The 10,905-nt window shown below is 25.7% G+C and overlaps 1 long non-coding RNA gene across 1 annotated transcript in view; it reads left to right on the top strand.

Moving 5' to 3' along the window:
• LOC122633132 overlaps nt 1-10,781 on the top strand; it is a 13,555-nt gene extending 2,774 nt beyond the window's left edge. Inside the window, exon 2 of the long non-coding RNA XR_006328036.1 lies at nt 10,707-10,781. This is a non-coding gene — a long non-coding RNA (uncharacterized LOC122633132). The remainder of the gene's footprint in view (nt 1-10,706) is intronic.
• The last annotated feature ends 124 nt before the right edge of the window (nt 10,782-10,905 follow it).

Here is a 10,905-nt window from a genome sequence, read left to right as displayed (position 1 = left end):
TTTTTTTTTTTCTTTTTACGAGAGATTTTGCTAAAGTTTCTTTCGCTAATGCGAATTTTCGTGCATCGTATAAATACTTTGTTTCATTTTATTGCAATGTGATGATCGTACGAACGAAACTGAATGATTTGAAAAATTATTTCTGCATTAGTTCGTACGATCGTTCGTTATTTTTTATTTATTTATTTATTTTTTTTTTGACGATTTACATCTTCTCTTCCTTTTTCTTCTTTCATCGCATTAATTCCCGAATCTTTCTGTGGGATTATTCTTTGAAATTCGTTTGTCCTTTCTCTCTCAGTTTTCTTCTCTTTTTTATTTATTTATTTATTTATTTATTTATTTTTTTTTTCGGTGGAATTTCATTTCTTTAAGAAGGAACATTCGTATTTAACGTTGTGCTTAGTTTTACTTATCCATTGCAACACTATCTTTATTTATTCTATCATTTTATTATCATGCTGTTAATTAATTCTTAATACGAATCAAAAATGATTATAAAAATCGAGCATTTTTTTTCTTTCTTTTTAGTTTTATTTCATCGTTTATTATTTTCGAAGATGAACAATTCATTTCTAAGCTTATTTCGAATTCTCTTCTCGTCGTATGCGATTATTATTTTTTTTAAGAAATTTAAATTTTCAAAGAAAAGTATAAAAATTTAATCAACTTCTTCTTCTTCATTGATACGTTTCGTTTATTTATTAATTTGCAATGCGCTCGATGATTCTCGTATTCCCATTTTCGAGTTTATTCGATCGTTCATTCGTTCCTTTAAAGTTTCACGTTTTCTCACTCGTTAAAACTCGAATCCACGTTCGAGTTGATTCGTTAAAAGTTAGCTTCTTTCCGATTTCGCATTATTCGACGCGATTGGATTCTTTTCTTTGTTTCCTTCTTTCTTCTTTTTAAAAATACCAACCAAATATCTCGTGATCGGTTTCACGTTCGATACGTCACGTTGTTTCATCCATTTGCAATAGATTTAACAAGCGATCGTTAGGATCAAATATAACAATGAAACATTTTCTTTTTTTTTGATTCTGGATCATCTGTTGTTTTCGAAGATGAATAGTTTTTTTTCGGACGATATTTTTGCGAATCATTTTTCTCGGATTGTTACACTTTTTCTCAGAAGTTAATTTTTTCAAAGAAAACTAACGTAAAAATTTAATCGTACAATAATATAAAAATATAGCATACTATGATCAAACAATTAAAGATATAAATCAAATCAACTTCCTTCTTCGATACGTTTCGTTTATTTATTAATTTGCAATGCGTTCAACGATTCTCGCATTTATTCCATTTTCGAGTTTACTCGATCGTTTATTCGTTCCTTTAAAGTCTCACGTTTTCCCACTCGTTAAATCTCGAATTAACGTTCGATAGTTGATTCGTTAAAACTTAGCTTCTTTTCGATTTCGCATTATTCGACGATAATTGAATTTTATTTTCTTTCTTTTTCTTTTCTCTTTCCTCTTCTCGTTTTTAGAAAGTCTCGAAAAATATTCCGACGTCAATTTTCTGATCCCTATTCCATATATTAATAAGTTTAACGAGGGATCTTTAGGATTGAATATAAAAATCGAACAATTTTTCTAGTTTTATTCGAGCGTACGTCCATTATTTTCGTAGATAAAGTTCCCATGAAGGAGCGGCGTGTCGTGTGACTCGTTAGATCGATTCTCATCGTTCTCTGCTTCTTTTTGTTATCTTCTTTTAAATTATCATTCATCGAAACCACGTAACGGTGATCCGTCGATGTTATCTTTCCCATCCCTTATCGCATATCGTACATCGTTCTATTCGTACGATCGTTTATTTCAGTCACGATCAAATTGTGAAATCGTTGAATTTTACAAAGGTAACAAAATTTGATAACTTTTCGCGATGGCGTTCGTTCATTTATTATTATTATTATTATTATTATTATTGTTGTTGTTGTTGTTGTTGTTGTTGTTGTTGTTGTTGTTATTGTTACATCATTCTATTTCTTATTTTATTGTTTCTTTTTTTTATTTTCTTTTTATTTTTTTTATTTTTTTTTTTTATACAAAAACCATCCAAATCACTTGAATTGAATTTGTTCATCGTGTTTTGTTCTCTTCCTTTGATTTAGAAATAAAAATAATTTTCTCTCTCTCTCTCTTTTTTTTTTTTATTTTTGTTTTCCAACGAGTCTCAATATTTAATTGCCTGTTTAATAGTCGTTATAATTAAATAACAAGAGTTTCAATCAATTATCTTAATTTTTAGTTATATGATCTCGCCATATTTGAAAATATTCTAATTGAAAACTAATCGTTAAATAAACTTTTTAACAATTTCGTCTAATCATCATCTAACACTCAACTATGATTAAACAGTACAAAAGAATATATATTCCGATTCTAAACAATTATGCATTTGTAGATATTCCAATTAGAAACTGATCGTTAGATAAACATTTCTTCTTTAACGAGTTTAAAGTCGTCTAATTATTATCTAACGTTTAACTATCCTCAAACAATAGAAATAATATATTCCAAATAATAATTAATCGTTAGATGAATTTTATTTTATTCGTTTAAACGTTTATCCAATCGTTATTTAATATCCTTGAATCAATAAATAAAAAAAAAAAAGAAAAAATACTTAATAATTTATATTAATTTCTTGTAGGTATGTGCAGTTACATCATTTATATTTCTATTTTTAATTTATTGAATGAGTAACGATCCAGTTTAAAATTAGATAGAAAATTGCGTGAAACGAGACTATAAGTAACTCTTTCGGCGGACATTTCAATCAATATTAGGCCTGTCTGGGAGTAAAACTTTCTCGAAGCTCACACCGTCGAATTTGGCGTCGTCGTCGGATATTTGTCAGCAGAACACACCAATAGCCTCGTTAATTGTTCCCAATTGGATTTCGTGCTTCGACATCGACGAGTTCATTTGCCAGCGTTTTCGTCTCGGACATACACAGAGATATACATAGAATATAACGAAACGATGCATAGTGAATAATTACGTATTTGCGTTGCCTTTAGATGGACACGAAGACATTTTTGATATTATCGATCAAACGTCCGGCCATGTTTGAATTTATCACGTAACATATGTACATTCTCTTTTCTTTATTTTATATTTCGTATTAATTCACTTTATTTTATTTTATTATTAATTAAATTATGTAAATGTTAATATCTGTAACGTATAATTGAGATTATTTATTTTTTATTTCTCTTTCTTTTTCTTTTTTCTTTTTTTCTTTCGTTATCATCGTTTTGTTTCCTTTTGTATTATTTTAAACGATATAATAAATTTCTGTAAAGCTTATCGTTTAAAGATTATTATTGTGTCGTCGATTTTATGTCCGACGTATATTGCGTTTCTTCGCGTAATTTATCTTTCTTTTTCTACTTTCCTTTCTTTGTATTATTTTATTATTATATATGTATATATATATATATATATATTAATAATTAATTTAATGATTAATATGTTACGAATATTAATTAATTAATTTATTTACTTCTCGATTTATTATCTTCTATCATTTATATAAATATTTATTAACGATAAATTAAACTTATATATATATATATATATATATATATATATATGTATGTATATATATAGATGTCTTCCATATTTATTATTTGATAAAACGATAGTAAATTCTCTATCATTTGTCGCATATTAATGCATATTAATGCATATTAATGCATATTATTTTAAGAAAGAAAAGAAAGAAAAATAAAAAACAAAAATAAAAGAAAAATATTCGTCATTTTCGTGATATTAATTCTAATCTGTCTAACCAAATAGATTTTTTCATTTTTATCGATAAAACTTTCGAATCCATTGTACGTAGGAAACATGGAATTGAACGTTCTCATTTTATATCAAACTTCCGTTTATGCGTTTGTCTATGAAATATTGCTTACACAGATTTCTTTATCTTCTCTCTCTCTCTCTCTCTCTCTCTCTCTCTCTCTCTCTCTCTCTTTTCCTCTTTTTCTTTTTATTTTTTATTTTCGAACATTTCGAATTTTCTCGGTTGACATAACTCAACGTACATGTTCATAGAATTCCGACAGATTCTATAATTGGATCTTCGTCAAAGCGGTACCATTACAGTCAGCTCGATTGATTCGAAGCTCATCGTTTTGTTCAGAAAATTTCTATCATCGTTCGGTCGTGTTTCTCACGTCGAAATCAATTTGAAAATTCGTTGGAAAAGCGAAAGGAAAGCAAAAAATAAAAGAAGAAAAATGAAAAAAAATAAAAAAAATATATATATATATATATATATATATATATATATATAAAGAAATTATTATACGTATGCAAAATATTCTTCTTTCATTTCTACGTTCTTCTTTCATTTTTACATTCATTTCGTACATTTCTATATTCATTTGTGTTATTTTAAATATGATCGATTCGTTCGAATGAAAATAGATCGTTTTCTATTTTCAATCTAGATAAAAGAGACATACGTTTTATTCATTTTTTTCTTTGTCTTTTTTTTTCATTAAAAAAATAATATAATTATAAAAAAAATATATAAAATATAATATATATATATATATAAAAGTAATATAATTTTTCATAAAAAAGAAATGTCACGAACAAAACTTTGTCGTATGGGAGTATGATCGTTTTTTTATTTTTCATAGGTTTATAATTTGAAAAACGAAATAAGAAAAATGAATCCAAAAAGTCTGTGAAAAAGATCAATCGATTTTTAAAATTATTGAAAAACTTTTCGGACTATCCTGTATTATAGTATACTTTTGTTTATTTGAGTAGTATCGGTTTTTTTTTTTATTAGGACCTAAAATATTAAAATAAAATAAAAACTCTGATATTATTACCCTATCCAATTATTATATTATCGTGTATCATATTTATTTATATAGATACTATTATTATTATTATTATCATTATTATTATTATTAGTATTATTATTATTTTATTTGAACGTAAAATACTTAAAAATTCTGACATTAATTATTGACCAATGCAATTATTATACTATCGTGTATCATATTCATTTATATAGACATCATTATTATGATTGTTATTTTATTTGGATATAAGATATTGAAAATTCTGATAATAATTAGTGGCCAACGAAATATTAACTTTGTTGTTAGTTTTAGATTTACATCACATTATTATTATTATTATTATCGTATTCGTATATAAAATATTGAAAATTTTGATAATTAATTAATTAATTGATTCACCCAAATGATATAAGTGTCAGTAATTTTTTTTCGTAATATGTTTAGTAATTCTTTTCTATCTTTTCTTTTCATTTTTGATTCTTTTATATATATATAACAAACGCGAAGGAATTATAAGTAAAAAAAGAAGTAAATAAAAGAAGAAGTTAATCGTGTGCTCGAAGAAAAAAATACTTTTATCAGAATTCGTCGACGATCTTGAAGTTCGTTATATTCTTATAATAACTTCTTCTGAGCATACTCCATAAATATTGGATCAAAATGAAATCGCTAAAAGAAATTGAGGAAGAAGCATGAATTTAAATAATTTCGTCGTGATTCATAATCGAAGAAAGAAAGAGTTAGGCTAAGAGCTGGATAAAAGATCGTGAGACAAATCGGGAAACATTTTTTTTATCAAGAAAAAGAAAAGAAATAAAAAATAAAAAAAAAAAATAAATAAATAAAAAGAGAAGCAACGAATTATTGTATAACACGGTTCACTAACATAACGTGATAAATGGTAAACGCGTGTAGGTTGTCTCGATATGTTTAACAAGTGTAAATAAATTTTTTTAATTTTACTGTATGTTTGAAAATTGTTAGACATCCTACTGTTAACATTTCGCAAAATGATTGTTTTGTTGTGAATTATAAATACTTTTTTTTTTTTTTTTATTTTTTATTTATCTACCTACGTTGTTACGTCAATTAATTGCTAGAGTAAAGTTTGGTTATTAAATAAAAATAGAAAAAAAAAAAAAAATAGAAAAAAAATATTTAAATATTTATGTTCACAGATGCACACGCACGTATATATATATATATATATATATATATATATATATATATATTTGTTTGATTATACGATTTGAACAAAAGAATTAGCGTAAAATGTCTAAGAAAATAGTGATTGATCGTTTAAATAATTTAAAATCTTTCGAGAGATAAATGGAAAGGATATTGTCTTCTATTTTATATTCAATTGACTCTTCTCTTATTTTAAACTCTTTATACCTTTGTATGATATACAATATAATACATACATAGAGACGTATGTATATACGTATATAACTTGGTTATAAGCGATCTAATATTTGACTTTTCAAATGTTTGAGAAACAGAGAGAGAAAGAGAGAGAGAGAGAAATAGAAATAGAGTTATAGAAACTTCAACAATACATATATATATATATATATATATATATATATAATCAAAAATACTTTGAAGTAATTAAAAGTATTTTCCTTTTAAGTCACTTAACTCGAACAATTAAAAAAATATTTTTCAAAAGTATCTATTTCTTCCTGCTTTTTAAGAAGTGATTTTCTTTCCAGAGAAAAAAAGAAAGAAAAAAAAAAAAGAAAAAAAAAGAAAATAACTAATGTTATAAACGATATTACACTTACACAGTTACGTGTAATATATCTATATATCTATACTTAATCCATCTTTCGAACTTGAAAAAAATTTTTGAATAAACGCAAAAAATTATCTCCGAATTCTATAGATAATAAAATAATATAATTCTAATGTTATAATCATAATTATTAACATTTAAAATTTATGAACATAAAAAATCCTTTCCGAATTCTATAGGTAATATAATATAATTTCAATGTTACCATTATAATTATTAAGATTTTGCAGTAATGTTAATAGTTATAATTATAACGTTATAACAATAATTATTAACATTATTGTAAAATTCGATAAAATAAATTTTTTCGATCGATCGATCGATCTATTACATCGTGCAATGTGTAATTTTATTTGAACGTGGATGGAAGTGTAGGTGGGAGGTCTGTGGGTGATCCGGGGGTGGTCCGGGGGTGGGCGGAGAACTAGGGAGAGGGTTTAAAATGGCGAGACGTTCGAGGTCGGAGTCGTACTCGTGATATCCGCTTTTCGAACGGCACGTATCGCTTCCGGGAAGTTGTTAACCTCTTTCCTCTTAATACAAGTTCCGTCGTTGTCGTCGTCGTTGTCGTTTTCTTTTTCTTTTTCTTCTTCTTCTTCTTCTTCTTCTTCTTCTTCTTCTTCTTCATCATCATTATCATCATCTTCATCACCATTCTCGTTTAACGCGTGAAAATAACGATATAATTAAAGACCGGCAAGTACCGGCGAATCTTTAAAAATTAACTTTCACTATCCTCGTCATAATGTTTCATTATATTATATTATTTGCAAGAAATAATGATACCTCGACGAAAACGAGATAATATCGTAAAGGAGATGAACTCGATATTATAAAGGACGTTATATAAATGATATTATAAACTCTTTGAACTTTTAATGCAAGTAAAAGTGGGTGGGTAGGTGGAAAGAAGAAGTTTAGGATAATCAGCGGAATATAAAATTGTGTCTATAGAGATTTTTTTTTTCTTTTTTTTTTTTTTTTTTTTTTTAATATTTTCGTTATAACTTTGTCGAACTTCGTTTTGTCATTATTCGTTACGTTTTATTTATTTGTTCATATTTTGTTTTTTTTTCTACTTCTTTATTTTATTTCTAATTTAATATGTATAATTTTTTGTATTGTATAACTTACGTATATATTATATATATTTATTATAATTTTTTTTTTAATTTGTATAATTTAGGAAAATAAAAAAATTTATATTATATATTAGTATAGTAATATGATAATATTATACTGTATTAGTTATTATTATTGAATAAAATAGAATTAGTTTAGAAAGAAAGAAATTATATTTGATAATATAATTCATATATTTCTAATTTAATTTTCTCTCTCTCTCTCTCTCTCTCTCTCTCTCTCTCTCTCTCTCTTTGTTTTTTTCTAATTGAATTGCGTGACTCTTTTAATATCTTTCTTATTAATTTTCGTTACAATTTTTTGCGCGTGGTTGCTTTTTCAATGATTTATTTTAATTGTAAAATAAATTGTAAATCAACTTGTTCTTTTTCTTTCTTTTTCTTTTTTTTTTTTTCGTTGTAGAAAATAATTAACAAATAAAAGTTATTGCAATGATTTTTCTAAACGTTTCTAACATTTCGTATAATTACAAAAAAACTTTGCTATTTTCTTCCTTAAATTCCATTATTTCTAATAACCCAATTCTCTTTCAATTTACTCTCTCTTTCTATCTCTTTTTTCTTCTCTCTAATAGAACTATCTAACTCTTATAATATCCCTATTAACAATAAATCGTTATAATTTTCGTAACGTTACGAACGTTTGCTTTTTTTAATTATTTCTTTTAATTGCGAAGAAAAAATAACTAAATAAAAATAGCTTTTCTCTTACTTTTCTTTCTTTCTTTTCCTTATATAAACAAAATGCAGGATAATTAACGAATATAAATTTCTATAGAGATCTTCTAATATCTTTCTAACGTTTCGTACAACTTTTTTAAACTTCGTTATTCTCTGTTGAACTTCCTTAACCTCGCACACAGTTAATTAATACCTTTTTGAATTTTTATTATTAATTAATCGTTACGAGTTTCATTACATTGCGTGTTTATTCGTTTAATTGTTGATTTTATTTCTAAAAAAAAAAAAAAAAGAAACAAAGAAAGAAAGAAAAGAACAGAATCAAAATGAAACAATTAAGGACGATAATACTTTTCATACAAATTATTACAAATATTAAGTATTAATTTTCTTAATATAAATGAAGTATTCTAAGTATATTTAAAGAATAGCCGATAATTAACGATACTATAAATATAAACATTTATTAATAATCAAATTTTGTTATCCATCGAAAGCCGAATGCAAAAGAACGGACGATCGTTTCTCGATAAATTAATCGAGTATATATGGTCGAATATTTTTTTTCTACTCTTTTTTTTTTTCTCTCCGAATTTTTCATATTAATAAAATGAAATTGCTCTTGCTAGAGATCATATATAACGCATGAATCTCATAACGAAATTTTAATTATTCGATGTTCACAATCTCGAAATAACTTATTGAGAAGGTATCTACATTTTTTTTGCTTTTTTTTTTTATTTTCTGCAAATGTATTTCATTAAATCACTGCATAGGAAAATACAATATTATGAGAGAAGATTGATATTATTGATTTTAATTGTAAGAAAATTAAAAAAAAAAAAATAGATAAAGAAAGAATTGAAATGACAAAAACAAGTAATAATAACGATATGATAATAATAAAAATGATTTAAAGTGACACAAGATATTAACTCATTTGGTATAATAACTCAAGTATCGCGTATATTTAATGGAGATAGTTGGTAATTTACATTTATATATATATATATATATTTTTTTTTTCTCGTATCTGTGGATATAAACATTTACTTGTATTTAGTTTTGATTAGAATTCTTTTTTTAATTAATAAATTTTTTCATAAAATGAACGACCAGTATATATATATATATATATATATATATATATATATATATAAATTATTTAGATAGAAATAAAATCAAGTGTCACGGTTGTGTCAGAATTGCCTTTTTCGATTAATTAATACATTTCGACAACTTATTATATTTATTTCCAAATAGTTTCATTGAAACACAGACGATTGACTTTTTGTATTAATCAAGATATCACGAACATAAATAATACCGATTTCTATCATTCACTGATATTTTATCACAAATAATAATAACACATTTATTATAACTGATCGATCGAATATAAAAATATTTCCAATTATCGAAAATGCGATCGAATATTCATCAATTTTTCAACAATATAATTTCATAGTTCAATCTACAATCCACCTTCGTCGATCTTAAAATTTCTCTCTGGGTATAAAATTTTCTCGACGAATAGAAACTCGTACATTGAAAAAGTTAATTTGACGAATCTATAATAGAAACAATGCGAATTCGTATTTTCGTCGTATTATCACGGAAGAATGAAAATTACGGAGTCGACGAGTCTAAAACTGTCTAACGGGAAGAATGTACTTTTACTCGGTGTAATCTACATTGTAATTCTATCTATCTATCTATCTATCTCCGTCTCGTATTTCCTCGTGTCTGCGAGCATTCAGGATGCTTGTTTCTTTTTCTTTCTCTTTCTCTCTCTTTTTTTTTTCTTTCTTTCTTTTCTTCTTTCCCCTTTTATTCATGATATCGTTCGCATTCACGTTCACTTTATTTTTCCCCGATGTCGATGTCGATCTATCTCTCCAACTACATTACCCCTACCATCATCCCTCAAGATTTCCCCTCCCTTGAATCCTCTCATTATTTTTTATTTTATATTCTTTTATTTCTATTTTCAAAGGATACATGGTTAATGTTAAAATTTTGAAAGGATTAATGTTAAAAAACACGAATCAAATCGTTAAATTCTTTAATACTCTAATATTTACTTCACGAATGTGAGATTACGTCGTTTGAATATTTCCATCATTTTTTTTCTTTTATTCGACGATTTTTTTTCCCTCTATTACCACCCTCCCTCACACAAAGAGGGAACGATATGCAACGATAGGAAATTTTTTAAAAAGAATTATTTATGATTTTGTAGAAGATTTGTGATGTGATCGTTAAATGTGACGTCGTTATGTAATAAAGCCTGCGACTCTACGTGCACAGAACAAAATAAGAAAAAAGAAAAAAAAAAAAAAGACAGAAAGAAGAAGAAGAAGAAGAAGAAGAAGAAGAAGAAGAAGAAATAGAAGAAGAAGTAGAAGAAGAAGGAACGAGTTCGTCGACGATCATTTCTA

The sequence above is a fragment of the Vespula pensylvanica genome, chromosome 11, assembly GCF_014466175.1.
Source record: "Vespula pensylvanica isolate Volc-1 chromosome 11, ASM1446617v1, whole genome shotgun sequence".
Classification (NCBI taxonomy): domain Eukaryota; kingdom Metazoa; phylum Arthropoda; class Insecta; order Hymenoptera; family Vespidae; genus Vespula; species Vespula pensylvanica.
The sequence above is the reverse complement of the archived record's forward strand: the minus strand, read 5'-3'. Positions and strand labels throughout refer to the sequence as shown.